Consider the following 15,664-nt stretch of genomic DNA (forward strand, 5'->3'; position numbering starts at 1 on the left):
GTTAACAGGTAATAATGTCATGAACATAATTCTCAAACATACATGAATTACATTTCACTATAGAGCAGAACTGATCAAAGAAATTGTGATTAAATAATAGTCCAGACACATAAAAGTAAAACATAGAAATAAACTGTGGTTACACAATTTCAGGCTCGGAGTGTCGTAACTTCTGAAAAACAGCCCTGATGTGTGGAGTTGATTTCTATATTCTGTGACACACACACACATTCAGATGCAGTCAACAGTAAACCACATCCAGAATTCTGGCTGTACACTCTTAACTGACGGCAGCTGTGTTCGTTAAACCCTCGTCGCTCAAACATTACCACACAGCTAACCGCACACGCACACACACACACACACACACACACATGCAGAGTAAGCCTTGTAACACCCGCTGTGTCTCGTTAACTGCTCAGATTATCAATGTGAGGCAATGGATGTGGTCAAATCGGCTCACTCGCTTATCAACAGCAAGGAGCTGCAGACACACACACACACACACACAGGCAAATTAGTTCCACTGCTTCATGTCAACGGCAGACACATGGAAAAACATGTCTGCCGGGCACAGTGTACAAGGTGAAGTGTGTTGTCTATGTGTGTGTTTGTTTTTATATCTGCCATCAAGTTTGTAAGTGTACCAGACCACCCCTGACACACACGCTCACACACACACTCACACACACACACATATAAGTTGACCTGTTTCTATTCCTGCAGTAATTATGTCACTGCGTGTTTGGTCTGCAGACTTGTTGACAGGGGACACGTATGTCATTCTCCTCGACCTCTGTTTGTTTTTGTGTGGAAGCAAGAGGAAATGAGCTTTCTCTGTTGACACATGTAGTCCAGCGTCCACCATACCTCCAGCATGCTCCATCCAGGTGCCACCCCGCTCCCGAAAGTTAATTATGTGCATTGTGTTGCTGCTGTGAATGTGTCTGACCCAGGTAATCTCCTACTATGTTCTTGAATGGCAAACTCTGGAAAATGTTTAGGAAAATGGTTTGAATTTTACTAAAGACAACTTTAGTAACAGGGTCTTCTGCTATTCCTTGTCCTCAATAAAGACATTTTTTTGAGGAACAATGAAACACTGTAACGGCAGCTGGATTTGTGTATTAATGAGGTCACTGGAGGCCCAGTGTGGAAAGTGGAGCCAGAACAATGGCAGCAGAACGTGAACGCATCAATGGACTGTTGCTTTAGCTGTGGTGGTTTGTGTTGTACAGAAAAGAGGGCACGGATTCCAAAGGGAATTAATGTTTGTCATGATAATGACTCATTTAGATACTGTATGTGTGGTTGACTGCACACATTTCGTCAAGCATGTGGCTGATGATGATGATGATAATGATGATGATGGTGGTGTAAGTAAACAATAAAAAGAGAGAGCCTTCACTATTTGGTGCTTTTCCACTGTATAGTTCTAGCGCGACTCAGCATGCCGTTAGATATAGTATGGTGCTTTTTTTAGTACCTGGTCTGACAAGGTTCCATGTGAGCTGAACCAATACTAAATTGTGACATCAATACTGATTGGTCAGAGAGTGTCCAACACAAGAATCAAACCAAACTGTAGATCAGTTAAAAAATGCGTTAATCTCCAACATTTAGCAAGGACATTTAATCTAAAATCTCAATATTTAACAGAGGAGTCTGGTGTATTTAGCACTGCTGAAAGCCGCGGCGATCATGAGCTGAATCACAACCTGTTCAGCTTTATTTTAGTTCAGCGACTGTGTCAGACATAGTCTGTGCTCCGGTCACACAGGAAGTACTGAACTAATGTTTTTAATGAACTGATTCGAATGATTCAGTACACTGAAAAGAACTCTTTTGCCCGTCACTAGTTTGTGTTTGTGTTGAGGACCTCGTGGCAGATTCATGCAGCCTTGCTATGATGACCCCACCCACGCTGAGGAGGTCCTACAGTGATGGAAAACAACGTGACTGATACCCAAATTGTGTAGAGTCGAGTCGTGTCAAGCCAAGAAGTGCTAAAACTGTATCTGTGGAAAAGTGTCATTTGTTTTGACTGCACATGGAACAAACTCCTTCTGCGAAATATGATCAAGTTCAACACCATCACCATTGGACAGTGAACTTACAATCTAAAGCCTGAGTTGTGAAAATCACAAGAGTTGAGTGACCTTTTAACCCCTCTGACTCTTTCACTGGTTCATGTCCAACATTCCTGTAATACCAGTACTGAACCCACACACACTGTACACTATGATTAGGTGGTTTTTCAAAACAAGCTGAATTGTTTGCATTTTATAGAATATAATATGATTTTGTGGCAATCCTTCTAGCATCATTTAAATCAAGTGTTTCTCACCTTTATGAAACCTTTTCTGTCAGGAGATTGAACTTTCCATCCACTCCTACTCAAGAAAATCCATAGAAATAAAAAAAAAACACAGCCTTTTTAGCTCACAGGGTCATAGCAGCTGTTGGTCACTGCTCCAATGTTTGGTAAGTTTGTGTTGGTGTGTAGGTAAATCCAAAGAAAAGCTTTCACACAATGGAGGCACAAAATACACATTTGAACTTACTGATGCAAGCAGCAGCGGATCAACAACTCCTGTGTGCCATGATTTAAAATCACTGATCACAAAATGGACTTTGGCATGGGTGAGAAAGTGGTTTACAAAGCGGAACAAACTTTAGTTTCCAGTTGGAAACAGCTGTCTAATGGCGATATAAAGCACAAGCATATTCTCAAGCTATCGTAGATCTAAGCAGATGAAGCTTGACATGTGCCAGGTTTTCAGTACGAGTGAGCATGCATGAGACTTTGACTTTGAGTTATAGTTACAGTGAAGACTGATCATGAAAAGACATCCTGGATATGTTGAACATACAGATCTATTTCAGTTGGACCATAAACAATAATGTACAATATATCTTCTCTCCCCTGGGGTCAAATATAAATATATGAAATTTGTTTTTAACTAAGTTTAGCATGTAAATCCCAAAGTATGAAATCTAATTAAATGTCCTATCTCATGCTGGAGGGAACATCCAACATTGGGACATTATGTTCCACACATTATCATGTTCAAAATATAATTTACAATCAATCCAGAGCAAATAGTGTGTCGCAGACAGCTATTACAAAGTTTTTGTGTCAAATTGCAACTGTCATGCAACTTTCTTTTCTGATTAATGCTTCAATATGAATTACATTACATTACATGTCATTTAGCAGACGCTTTTATCCAAAGCGACTTACAATGGAATTGATTACAATCAGCCAGGGGTGGGATCGAACTTGTGACCATGATGTCTTTCGCACACAGGGTAGGGTCTTAACCACTGAGCCACTCCACCCCCATGTAGAATTAGTCTACATTGTTGTTGTGTGATGATGATGCTTATGGATGGAAGACCACATGTATCAAGTGATATTAGAGGTAATTGCCATTTTCAAGTAGAGGGCCACACAGCGGATTAGTGCCTAGCACTGTCGCTTTTGTTAGCGACCCGGTCCAAACGAAGACCTTTCTGCATTGAGTTTGCATGTTCTCCCCATGTGTGCATGGGTTTTCTGTGGGTTCTCTCACAGTCCAAATACATGCAGAGGCTATTAGAACCTAAACTCTGTACTGTGGCCCTGCAATGGACCTACAACCTGTCCAGGTTGTACCCCGCCTTTCGCCCTGTGTCACCTGGGATTGGCTCCCCGCGACCCTCATGTGGAGGATAAAGCGGTAGACAATAAATTAATTAATTCACTAACAGGGCAGACAAGAGTGTAGTATTGGATCCAGAATGAACAGTAAGACACAGAAACAATTAAAGCCACATATCCCTGGGGCATAGTTAAAGAGGGCAGTTGCATGTCCAGAATGTGGATGGATGTTTTTGTCATTTTTGAGGATTTTTACTAATCATTTGTCTTATTTTATCCTGAGGCACATTGATTCTGCACTACAGGTTATGTTGACTTACTCCAATTAGAGGTTGGTCACTTGTCTGTCTGTCTGTCTGTGCGTCTGTCTGTCTGTCTGTCTGTGATGCAATTCATAAAGAAAAGAACCTTAGATACTAGAGTTACAAGCACTGAGGCAAGAGGTGCACACACACACACACACACACACACAGAGAGAGTTCCTGTTAAAATAACAACAACAGCTGCTGAGGAGACTGGTCTCATTTAGCACGAATGAACACCTCACACTTTAGACCCTGTGTGTGTGTGTGTGTGTGTGTGTGTGCGCGTTCGTGTGTGGTGTGTGCGTGTACATGCGTGTGTGACTTCACACTGTATCAGAAGACTGAAGCTGTCTGGAGTGAACAAGGTCCAGTCTGTCTCACAAACACACACACACCTTAACAAACCTCCACCAGTTGTGGCAGTTGACAGTTTGGCAGTGAAGAGTTGTGTGTGTGTGTGTGTGTGTGTGTGTCCGTGCATGTGCGCGTCCACATTTGTTGTTTGTCCTGTTGGTGATTTGTAGTGAAGAGTCAGAATCTGCCTTTTTACATACATTTGCAGACAAAGTAAAAACAACAGTTTTTCTGCTGTGGTTATCATCAGCCCTTGAGCAAACTACCATCTGCTCTTGTACTGATAATAACTGTCTCACTGCTGTGACACAGAATGAATCTATGTTTTTTTCGGTCTCGAGCCACACTGTGTGACCTCACTTCAACGTTGGTTATGTTGGTTCTGATGTTGACGACTAATGCAAGCTTTTTTACGCTTATTGACCCAAACATTTTGGGAAGATAGTGAAGGTTTTTGCTTTATTGTCACTCAGTTGCCTCATGTGTCCTCTGTCTGTGTCCTGCTGCACCCTGGCCTGACACGTGGGGGAAAAAAGATATTCACTGGTCTCGACCCTGGTACATGAAGCTGAAAACTAAAGCCTCATTGCACTGTTCAACTGTTTGTTATCATCATCAGTGTCTGTTCTGCTGGTGCAGTGTGTGAGATTTAAATAAGCCGTGTGTAGAACACACCACACGCATCAAAAACACTGACTGTGTAAAAAATAATCTTTCCTTATTGTCCCAGGATGAATCAGATTCGGTTTTTTCTTTTTTTTTTGTAAGGCGATTTCCAGATGATGCGATCAAATAATATGTGGATTATGTTCCCAGGGATTTAATGAAAGGAAGTCTTTATTACCCATATGCCCCGAAGGCCCACTGGTCACTCTGTTGTTGCATCATAGTGAGCAGCTGGAACCAAATGGGCTCTGTGTGTGTGTGTGTGTGTGTATGTGTGTGTAACACGTTGCCAGATTCCAGGAAACAGGAAACTGACTGGCGGGAAAATTACAGCAGCAGGGGGTCCAGTCTTTTGTCAAAACATAATTTAGTGGAGGCTTTTAACACCATGTTCAACCCCCTCCCCCTTCACACACCCCTCCTAAACGCACACACACACACACACACACTTTTTCTTTGGTCACCATAGTTTACCATGAAGGCCAACCAGCTGCTGCTTGAACTAGAGAGAGGAAGTTAGGAATTCCTTGTTGGAGGAGAAAAAGAAAGTGGAATGAAATGGTGCGGAGTGTTCTTGTATTTGTTACCTCTTTAGGAGTTTTTTCTGGCATAAACACTGATCTAGTCAGGACCATGGAGACCAAAACCTGGTCCTTATGAGGCAGAACCTTTTTTATGAAGAACAGGTTAACTTGAGGGCTAAAAATTTGAATTGTGATTAGGTTATGGTTAGGGTCAGGCATTAACCGGTTATAGTAAATGCCTAAAATGAATGCATTTCCCAAGACGAATAGTCCAAGAAGAATCCTGTGTGTGTGTGTTGGGCTGAGGGGGGGGTTGAGTCCAGTTGGTCAATTGAAAGGATTTAAGGAGCCACACGTACAGCATGGCTGACGAGAGCTTGGCTGGCAAAACATGCTCATGTGCTTTGTACAGTGTGTTCTGCAGCAATCTCAACTCCATTTAATATTTTAGAAGCACATCAGCTCTGCTGTCAAACTTACTGTCCATACTTCCCTGATGCTTTAAAGCTGTTGTGTGTAACTTGTGTCTATTGTATTCAAGCCATGGTCAAACGAGTTCACACAAAGGTAATTAAGCCTTGAGTACACCAGTGTGCACTGTCGTGTTGCCTGAGGACAATCCCGCATTGCACACAGGAAGTGATTCATTTTACATCAATGTTATAACAACGGCAGCATTGCAATCGCCAAACGAGATGGTTACAAATGGTTGGAGTGTGGCTGAAAATGCAGAGCGGTGTGTTGGCCAAGGTGCAGAAGCAGCTGCATCTGTATTTCCAATATAAAGAAGAAACTGGCATGTTTACCCAGGTGTCATTTTTCTATCATTATATGATAGAAAAACGAGTCAGGGGTCGATAAAACCAATTTACAGTAGAGTCATCGGGTTTGAATTAGACGTCACATACAGTGCTTCAGACAGAAAATATCAGAGGCTTTAATAAAGATAAGGTAAGATGTCTTCACTTCACGTAACACCTGTGTCCTTGTCACTTTCACAGTCTGTTTTACAACACTGTGGGTCTTCACAGACAAATCCAGAGAAGCAAGACACCTTGTGAATTTGTGTGTGTGAGAGAAAATGTTTTCCCAGGCGTGGAAGTACAGTTATTCGAGAGGAAGCCAGCTTGATAGATGGAACAAGGCCAAAAAGACAAAGTGAAAATATCTATCTTTTGCAGTTTGTCGTGGCGCGGTTGTGCGACCTCACCAGAGTCAGGTCCCTGCATGGTGATTTATCCGCCTCTGTATAACATTCACCAGCAGCCTTGAGTAACCATTCATCTCTCAGCTTCAACAATGTGTTCATTTCTCAAGTGCAGTCCCCATTAATCTTTATAAGTTTTCACTATAATCAGTCGTTTAAAACTGTTGAGCTCCTATCAGGCCTGGAAATATTTCCTGGCACCTTAGAACTGACGCCATAAATCACCAGTTTAAATGCAGATAGAGTCGCTGTGGTCCCATTTGCTTTGGCACAAATGCAGAATGTTTTTATTCCCTGGGCACAAATAGAGGAAAACCTTCACTGTCTTCCAGCACAAAATGAAAATCATAGATCAGCAAGTTATGAGAGAACTGTCAGCACATACAGCGTGTTTCTACAGCTTCAGTTTGGAGCCAGCTCCTTCCTCATCTGTTGGGTCCTGATCACTGGATGATGAAGTTAACAGCAAAGATATCATGAGTAGTATAGTTGAGGTTGAAGTTTGGGAATATAGGAGGTTGTACTTAATTCCCTTGTAAGTTGCTTTGGATAAAAGTGTCTGCTAAATGACATGTAATGTAATGTAATGTAAAAGTTTCACCATTAGCATGTCTGCTGTAAACACAATCATACATTTGATGGGTTACATACAATTTTTTGAACCTTTTGAAAATGGTAATTGGTAATGCAATATGAAGCTGTGCATCTACTGTAGTTTTCCTGCAAACATTTCACAATAAAAGTCTAAGAAAAAGTCTAATGCGTTCAGTGAAACGGGTTAAAAAAAAATAGTTTTTAGACAAAAATATTTATTAAAATTCTGGAAAAGATAATTTTCACTCTTTACTGTGCAATGAATTGGACCAAGTGTATCATGTGGGGAAAATAAGCGAGACCTCTTTTCTCAAGAGGAGCAATGTGTCACATGGGCAGTGTAGTGTCGATGCTTTAATCTAGTAATATAATAACATGGTGTTGCCGAAATAAAAAGCGAGGTGTTGTGCGATGCCATCGGCCAAGGCCTAACAAATAGCTGAAAGGTTTTTGTTCTGGGCTTTGTCTTGAAAGCAGCAGGCTCTAACACTGAACAAGATATAACTCTAACATAGTTTTATTTATAAAAACGCAGTGGCAAGTCGATGACAGATATAAATTCAAGGATATTGTCCGAATGCAGTCTAAACCAGAGAGTACTGAGACCTGTAGCAGCTGCGTCCCATTCATTTTGCCTTCAAATAAAGCCCGGGGTAATGTAAAACAAGGGTGCATTATTCAAATCAGTTTTAAAATATGAAGAACTTAGAAATTGCTGCCAAACATTGAAGTACAGTATTATATATTTAAAGCTTCAGATATTGGGACTTTGTTTGTTAGACTTCCACTGCAGCACTATTGGCCGCTCAGAATGGACGTAGCATTGGGCAAGTCCACAAAAATGAGAGCATGATATGTTTACTTTAAAGATTAGCTCACAATCCAACTACGCTGATTGGTCTGGTTTGTTTTTTTAGTGCTATACTAGTTACAAATAGATCAAAAACAGAGGTAAGTGATAATTTAAAAAAGTGACTTCACCTCCAGTTTCAAAAAAAGCCATCAGCATATTGTCACATTTTCACATTTAATTCGATGTCAACCCCAAAACAAGAATACCTGACCCATCTCAACTGCAGACATATTTTCAGAGGATATGTTTGAATGCAGCTTCATTGATCAGAAGGCACTTCAACACTCAAAACAGTCAGTGGAGGAAACAAGGTAGTGGACAACTGAGAAATAAAGTGTGTATGGAAGGAAGAGATCAACCAACTAAATAATGGAAGCAGGAAAAGGGCAGCAAAACATCACCACAGCAAACAAGCACAGCAGGTTCAACAAAAGACTGTGGCTTTGCAAACAAGCTCCTTGACGACCACTCAGATCCTCCTAGAAATGGAAATGACCTAAATGAGTCAATAACCATGACAGTGGGTCAGCAGGGAGGAGATAAGAATGAATATTAAAAGCATGGATTGTATGTAATTAGGATATAAACAACTCAACTGCCCTGCGAAGGATGACAACATAACAGTACACGGGTGTAGGAGGATGCAAATATGGCAATTAAAGATTACCTTTGAAAAACACACAAGCAACACTTGCTGGTGTTGTCAAAGCCATTCATTTTGAACAGATGTAAGTACAAGTGCAGATGCAGTAAGAAGGTGGTCAAGGTCAACTTCAACACAGGCATTTAGCATTGAGTATGGACCACCAACTCAACAGCATCGTACATTTCAGGGCTGTCCACACAAAAACATGTGTTGGGAAATCCGCCAGTTTGTAACGTATCAGCGTTTTATCCAGACGGAAAGCAGCATTTTGGGAGATTGTTTTTGGAGATGAGTCCCAGAGTGGGAAATCTCAAAAATCCACTCTTTTCATATAGACAGCCAATACGCTACTTTGGTACACCTCAGTCTTGTGCTGGCATTGACTGTCCCTATCTTCATTGTCGTTGTTGTTGTCGTTGTCCTCATCCATATCCTCGTACTCATCCTCATCGTCATCCTCCTCTTGTGTTTGGAGATTCTTTGGTCTGTTCGTTTTATGATAACTTCTGTTTTCTTTCCTTTATTTCCTCCCTTATTCCTGGCTTTGTTCATTCTGTCTTGTTTCTGTGATTGTATACATTGTGTACTCGTTTGAATAAAGTTTGCATGCAGCGTGCATGTTTTATGTGCATGCTCAACGTCTTCCTCTCTGTTTTTACGATAAGTACACAGGTGCTTTTTCTTAGAGCAACTGTTTGGATTCATGTTAGAAAGGAATAACACAGTTCTTTTGTGCCATAAATTAATATGCTGTTTTTTAAGTAAAAGCAAAGAGAACAGCATAGTTAAAACAAGACATAATTGATTGATATACATTTTTCTATCACTATTACACTGTGCAATCTGTTATTCATATTTAATTATTTTTCAGCATAAATGCCACTGGATACAGTGACAACTCAATAAGAAAGTAACTCACAACACTGACTGCAGTGCAGCCATGTGAGCATCATGATGAGTTGTGTCCTTGATTAAGCCACAGAGGACAGTTGGATCGGACCCTGTGTGCTGGTATTGTCCACACTGCTCCACTCTGCTGTATATGGGAGCATATGGAGAAGCTGCTGGACAATGGAGTTCTTGTCATGCTGGCCTCAACAAAGAGGCCAAGACAGGCTCAGACAGGAGGTCGACGAGCATGCTGGGAGGGGGGGTGTGTGTCTGTGTGTGTTTTTGTGTGTGAGAGAAAGAGAGAGACTTGGTGTTTATGAGATGCAGAACAGAAGCAGAAAGAAGCCTACAGTGTGTAACATGGCCATTACGTGTTCTGTGCTTTTCTTCCAATTTCCTTTCCAGGTTTGTTTTTGAGAGGAAAAAGTCAAGGAAACTAGAAAACTGTCATGCTTCTGTCTGTCAAAGTGACATATTCACTGAAAGACATTACTTACCATGTTTACCTCTACTGTCAAAACACTATACGCTGTAGAACTGTTTACCAGCCCATGTGAACTTGCCCCACCCTTGTCTCCACCCAAGCCACTGCTAACTGACACATTACCCAGCCAACTTGATATAAAACACTATGATCACTCTTACTCTTTATCAGCATTTGTTATATTATAGTTGATGAGTTTATACATAATTGCAGGTTTGGCTCAACTGAAGAGTTTTAGTATATTATAATGTTGTTTCCAACTGTTGTCCAAAAAGAAAAGAAAATACTTTCATTTTAGTGAAATCTGTCCCATAGTCTTTACCTAGTGTTCACCAACAGCCACAAACATCTGGCTTCAGAGTCATCGTTATTGCTGAATCAAATGACTCTATAGATATTTACCAACTCCAATTTTAACAATCTCCAGAGATGGAAACACGACAACCAGGTGGAATCAGCAGGGACATATTCCGGAGACAGTTCAAAGGCCATATGTGAGAACATAAAAGTCAGTCCACACATTCTCAGGAACCTCTGTCAGTTCCCCAGATAAATGTATGTATAATGTTTAAATGACAGGATAAACTCTGGATAATCCACAACTAGACTTCCTGCATGCAGGCTCCACCCCCTCACCAGAGATTTAACCTGCTGTCATAAACACATCCAACCTAGAAATTCTCCCACTGCATTTGTCACATATGAAAGGCAAATTCCTGGAAACTACTACAGGTCATGACCAGTGTGATGATAAGACTTTTGCTTATTCATTGGCATAATATCCTCATTTAAACATTGCTCAGTCAAAGTTCAGTTTGATAAGATTGGGGTAACAAGTAACTACCATAACATATTCTTTTGCCTACATGATACTTTCCACTGTCCTGACTGATCCCGTTCTTCAGTTTATTCATGATAGTGAACATTACAACTGATTATGGTAGACCTGTGACCTGTTTAAATGAAACAAATCTGGTGTCAGAAGGCTTTTTTGACAAAACATTACAACAATAGTTATATATGTATGTATTTTAGGAAATAAAGTGTTTAAGTAGATTATGGATCACACCTTGTATTTTCATCTGTACAAATGCATGCGTTTCTACATGTTCATGTCGTAGGTTGTTGAACCACAGAAATACACAACAATAACCCCCCCCACACACACACACACACACCACAGGCAGTTATTATGGTTATGTAAGAACAGATGCAGTTGTTGTGTCACTCAGAAGGCAAGACCGCAGTGAGAGCGAGAGAAGGAGAATAACTGATAAGGAAATTTAATTTATTTGATCAGTGAAAAAATACTATTACTGTGACAGGAGGGTTCAAAGAAAGGAAGAAAGAAAGAGTGTTACCAGACCGTTTAGTTTTAACAACTAAAAAAAACTCATACCACCATAAGGTATTGTGATAAGATACTTTTAACAGTTTATTTTGCCACAAACAGCAAACCGCTACTGCTACAGTTACACTAAAGTCACGTGTTCCTTCACACAAGCTAATGAAATGGTTTTTTTTTTATTAATCTGTTCGTCTTTCTACTTCGGTCTTCAAACAAAAAAACAGTCAAAGTGTCTCTGTTATCGTTTATTTCATACTGGACGTCCTGTACTGCTTGTGTCTGGATGTCAATCGACACACATGAGCACAAGAAGTTTGACTTATTCAGCATGACAACATCTCCTGGTTGGCTGCTTAGACATTTGAAATCCTCAAGACCATCCGACCCCCCCCCCTTCCACTGTATCTGCAATGTGTTTTTTTTCTTCTAGTATTTTCATTACAGTATTGTGAAATCACTTTCACAATTTTTACACTACATGGTCCCGGCACGATTCGACCCCCCTTGGCATGGCACGGCACGGTTTTGGTTAGTTTTCCATTACAATATATCCTCAACGTGAGCGGAGTCATCACTAAATGTCGCTAAATACACAATATTGGGATTTTAGACATTTCCATGCTAAATGTTGGAGAGTAACGCACGTTTTCAGGATTTTTAAGTCTTTTTAAGTTATCTACAGTTCCAGTGACGACAGTCTGACCAATCAGTGGCTGGCAGTCTGACGACATCATGCATAGTATATGTATATATGCATAAGTACCAGGTTCTATCGCTAATGGAAAAGGAAAAAAAGTGCCGGGCCAAGGCGAGTCGAGTGGTGTCGGGACCATGTAGTGATCTGCCTACCACTACACACCTTGCCTGTGCTCTCAATAGTACATGACCAGAGTCTTCAAAGCAGCTGCAGGGTCAGATACTGCTGGAGCAGAGATAGAAGCCACAGAAATGATTTACAGAAAAATTGCAGAGAAAGTTCAAAGCAAGATTCATAAATGGAAGTGTAAAACAAACTAATCTCTGTACTGTGCCTTCATATAGTTTGCATGCCTTCTGGAGGATTATGCATACAGAGTTACCGGATTAAAACATTACTAACACCACCAACATTTTTTTTTACAAGATATCATGTTCCAGAACACATGTAAATAACTTTATAAAAAAAACTTGTTACCAAAAACAACATGTAAAACATTGCTAATTTAACCAAAAAAGCACATTACAATAACTTACTAACCATGCAGAAAACATGTTATTGTTGTAACAAAAAACACATGATAATGCTTTTTATGTTATAAAAAACATATCACTAATGTTACCAAAAACATGACTTGTAGTGTTTGAGGGCTGGTGGGAGGAGGTGGAATGTATCGGTTACATTTCTGTGTTCAAGTGTAGCCTGCTATTACTAGCTTTTCCACACTTAATGACCCAAACTTTAAGAAGAACTACAAGAGTAACAACAAATAAAATGAAGTTACATTAAAGTGAAGTAAAGGTCAGAGCAATAACATGCACAAACTCTTGTTCTTTGCCCCACAGGAATTGTAATTACTTGACTGGTCCCCTGTGACGGTTTGCACCCTCATCATTTTCATCCCGACTACAAAGGCCCCCATTCAGACCTGATATTAATGTCCATCCTGAGTGACCCAATCGCATTTGGTGTCTCAGTGAAGGCAGTCTGTAATCTGTCCTGACGACGGATCGTATGCATGCATGCTCAGGAATGTGGCCACAGTGGTCCCCAAAGCACTTCCGAATGTGGTTTTTGTGATTGGATCTGAGGAGGCATTTGTGATGATTGGGAGTGTGCAGACCTGTACAGTCTGTCCACATGGGTGGATATCAACACCAGGTCAATGTGAAAGCCTCCCTTTTGGGTCAGACAAGTGAACACACACACACTTCATCTAATTTGTTCTCCCTCACACAGTCTGACACAGTATTATTGTGTGTTGTTTCACTCTGTTTACCTTGCAAATCAGGCACTGATTACACTGATACTTACAGAGATGTAATGCACAACACAAACACATCCACAGCAATGTTTTGAATGTTTCCACTGGGGAAAATGTGTCAGATGGCACAATACACAACCACAGGTTCAAACAGCATAGAATCACTGAGTTTCACTCTAAGAACTAAAACCTGATTTCAACCCTATTTCTAATAAACAAGCTCAGTCAGTTCAGTTGTTGATTGCGACTGGTAACATTTATGTAGAGTTACCATATCTGCACAATAGCTGAACACTATGTATGGGACAATATGTTTTTTGTTTTTTTTAAAAAACACTAAATTATTAAAGTGATAAAGATAGTTAAAGTGTGGTTCGAACAGATACCCACACGCAGTCAGGTTGCACACACCCTGCGCCAAGAACCAGCATTAGACATGGAGAAAAGTAAGGCTGCTAGTGGAGATACACACACATACAAAAATAACAGATTTTAGCCACTTAAAAGTGCTTACCTAATGAAATTTAAATCAGATTTAAGCTTTTTTCTAACCAGAAAGTGAAGCTTGTGTCTCATTGTTAACTGCTCACTCCCCGCACCAAAGTTTGTAAAGAAAATCTGCACTTTTACATCATGGCACACAAGAGGTGTTGATCGAGTGCCGAATTCATCAATAAGTTAATAGTTGAGTTTGTTTGTTTACATTAAATTAAATGTCACAAACTTCCAGAGTGAGGAGGCAGTGGACCCGCTGCTCTAATGTCCTTGCAAGCTAAAACTGATACTTCAAAAAACTGAACTATCATTTTAACAGCAATGCAGTGGGATTTCTGCATAAAAAGTAATTCAGCCTCGCAAAGGTTAGCAGCAATCTTGCTACTTGGTGATAAATCCCACGATGGCCCATTAAAACCTATAGACCTCTTCGCTTTGTTGGGATGTTTTGCTTTGTTGTGTATTTGTGGGTAATTGGTGCTTTTCCACTCTGCAAACTTTGAACTATCTCTCCTGACCTGCATTTGCATTTAAACACAACGACACGTTTTGCAACAACGACACGTTTTGCAACAACGCAGTGACGATGATGAGAACATCCCTGCTGAAGGTGTGGCAGGGTCACCTCTGTCCCACATGTCTTCTCTTATGTCATGATTGTCCTCATTGTTCATAAATGTGTCCCTGTGAATATAAATGACAAAGATATAGATGTGTGAACGTTTGACTCATTCAGGATCTTCAAATGTAGATAGATAAAGTGTCAGCAAAGACTTGTATTGTTTTATGTATCTCATTTTAGTTCAGCATGTCCAGAGTCTGCATTGTTTCAATTTCACCCAGTGACATCATTCATGCCTCAGAGGCATCTCACATACATGTCCACCCTAAGCTCCAGTCACAAAACTGGGTGTGGTTGTCAGTCTGACACATTTAGTCTCCGTTTACACCCGTGGGCATTATGGAGTTTCCATTAGACATGACTTTGGATGCTGGGAGGAAACCAGAGCAGACAACTGACACGAGGAGGATGAACAAACGCCATAGAGGGAGACACAACTGACTCCCTGCTGTTATAACTTTTGATTTGATTTGACAAAAGGTTTAACTGCTTTGGAAGTTGGAAACATCAAATCTAAATCTGTATCTTGCAAAAAAGAATTCAGCCTTTTTTGTCCAGTGTATGATGAAACATAATGTCACAAAGTAATTGTTAAAAATGTCATGTTTTCAGACATGAAAACAGTCCAGAGAAGTAGGTCTGCTCAGGCAGGACACTCACTCCATAGGGTATTGTGAATTACACAGAGCCTCTGTTGCTGTCTCTTCTGACATGGGTTCACACATTATCTAGAGATTTGGTTAGAAAGCTGAGAGGAGAAGCTCCATAGAATGTGTGGAGCCTTTTTCTTCATTCTTACATACACTACAGCCCCTTTAAACAACATGTGCAACATGCAACAGACTTTGATACACGTCTTAATGCAACTATTAAATGTTATCACCCTAGCAAGGAGGTTGTGCTTTTATTGCTCTTCCTCAAGATGATCAATTTTGAATTGGTGAAGCACAGAACCCTTAAATTATAAAACAGATCCTGATTAAGAGGGTTTTTTTACTTCCATTTACATGGCAAAGCAAATGTTTTTTCATATTCTTTGTCAATGGGAGTTGTCACAGGTATATGCCCACA

The sequence above is a fragment of the Solea solea genome, chromosome 7 (assembly GCF_958295425.1).
Source record: "Solea solea chromosome 7, fSolSol10.1, whole genome shotgun sequence".
NCBI classification, from domain to species: domain Eukaryota; kingdom Metazoa; phylum Chordata; class Actinopteri; order Pleuronectiformes; family Soleidae; genus Solea; species Solea solea.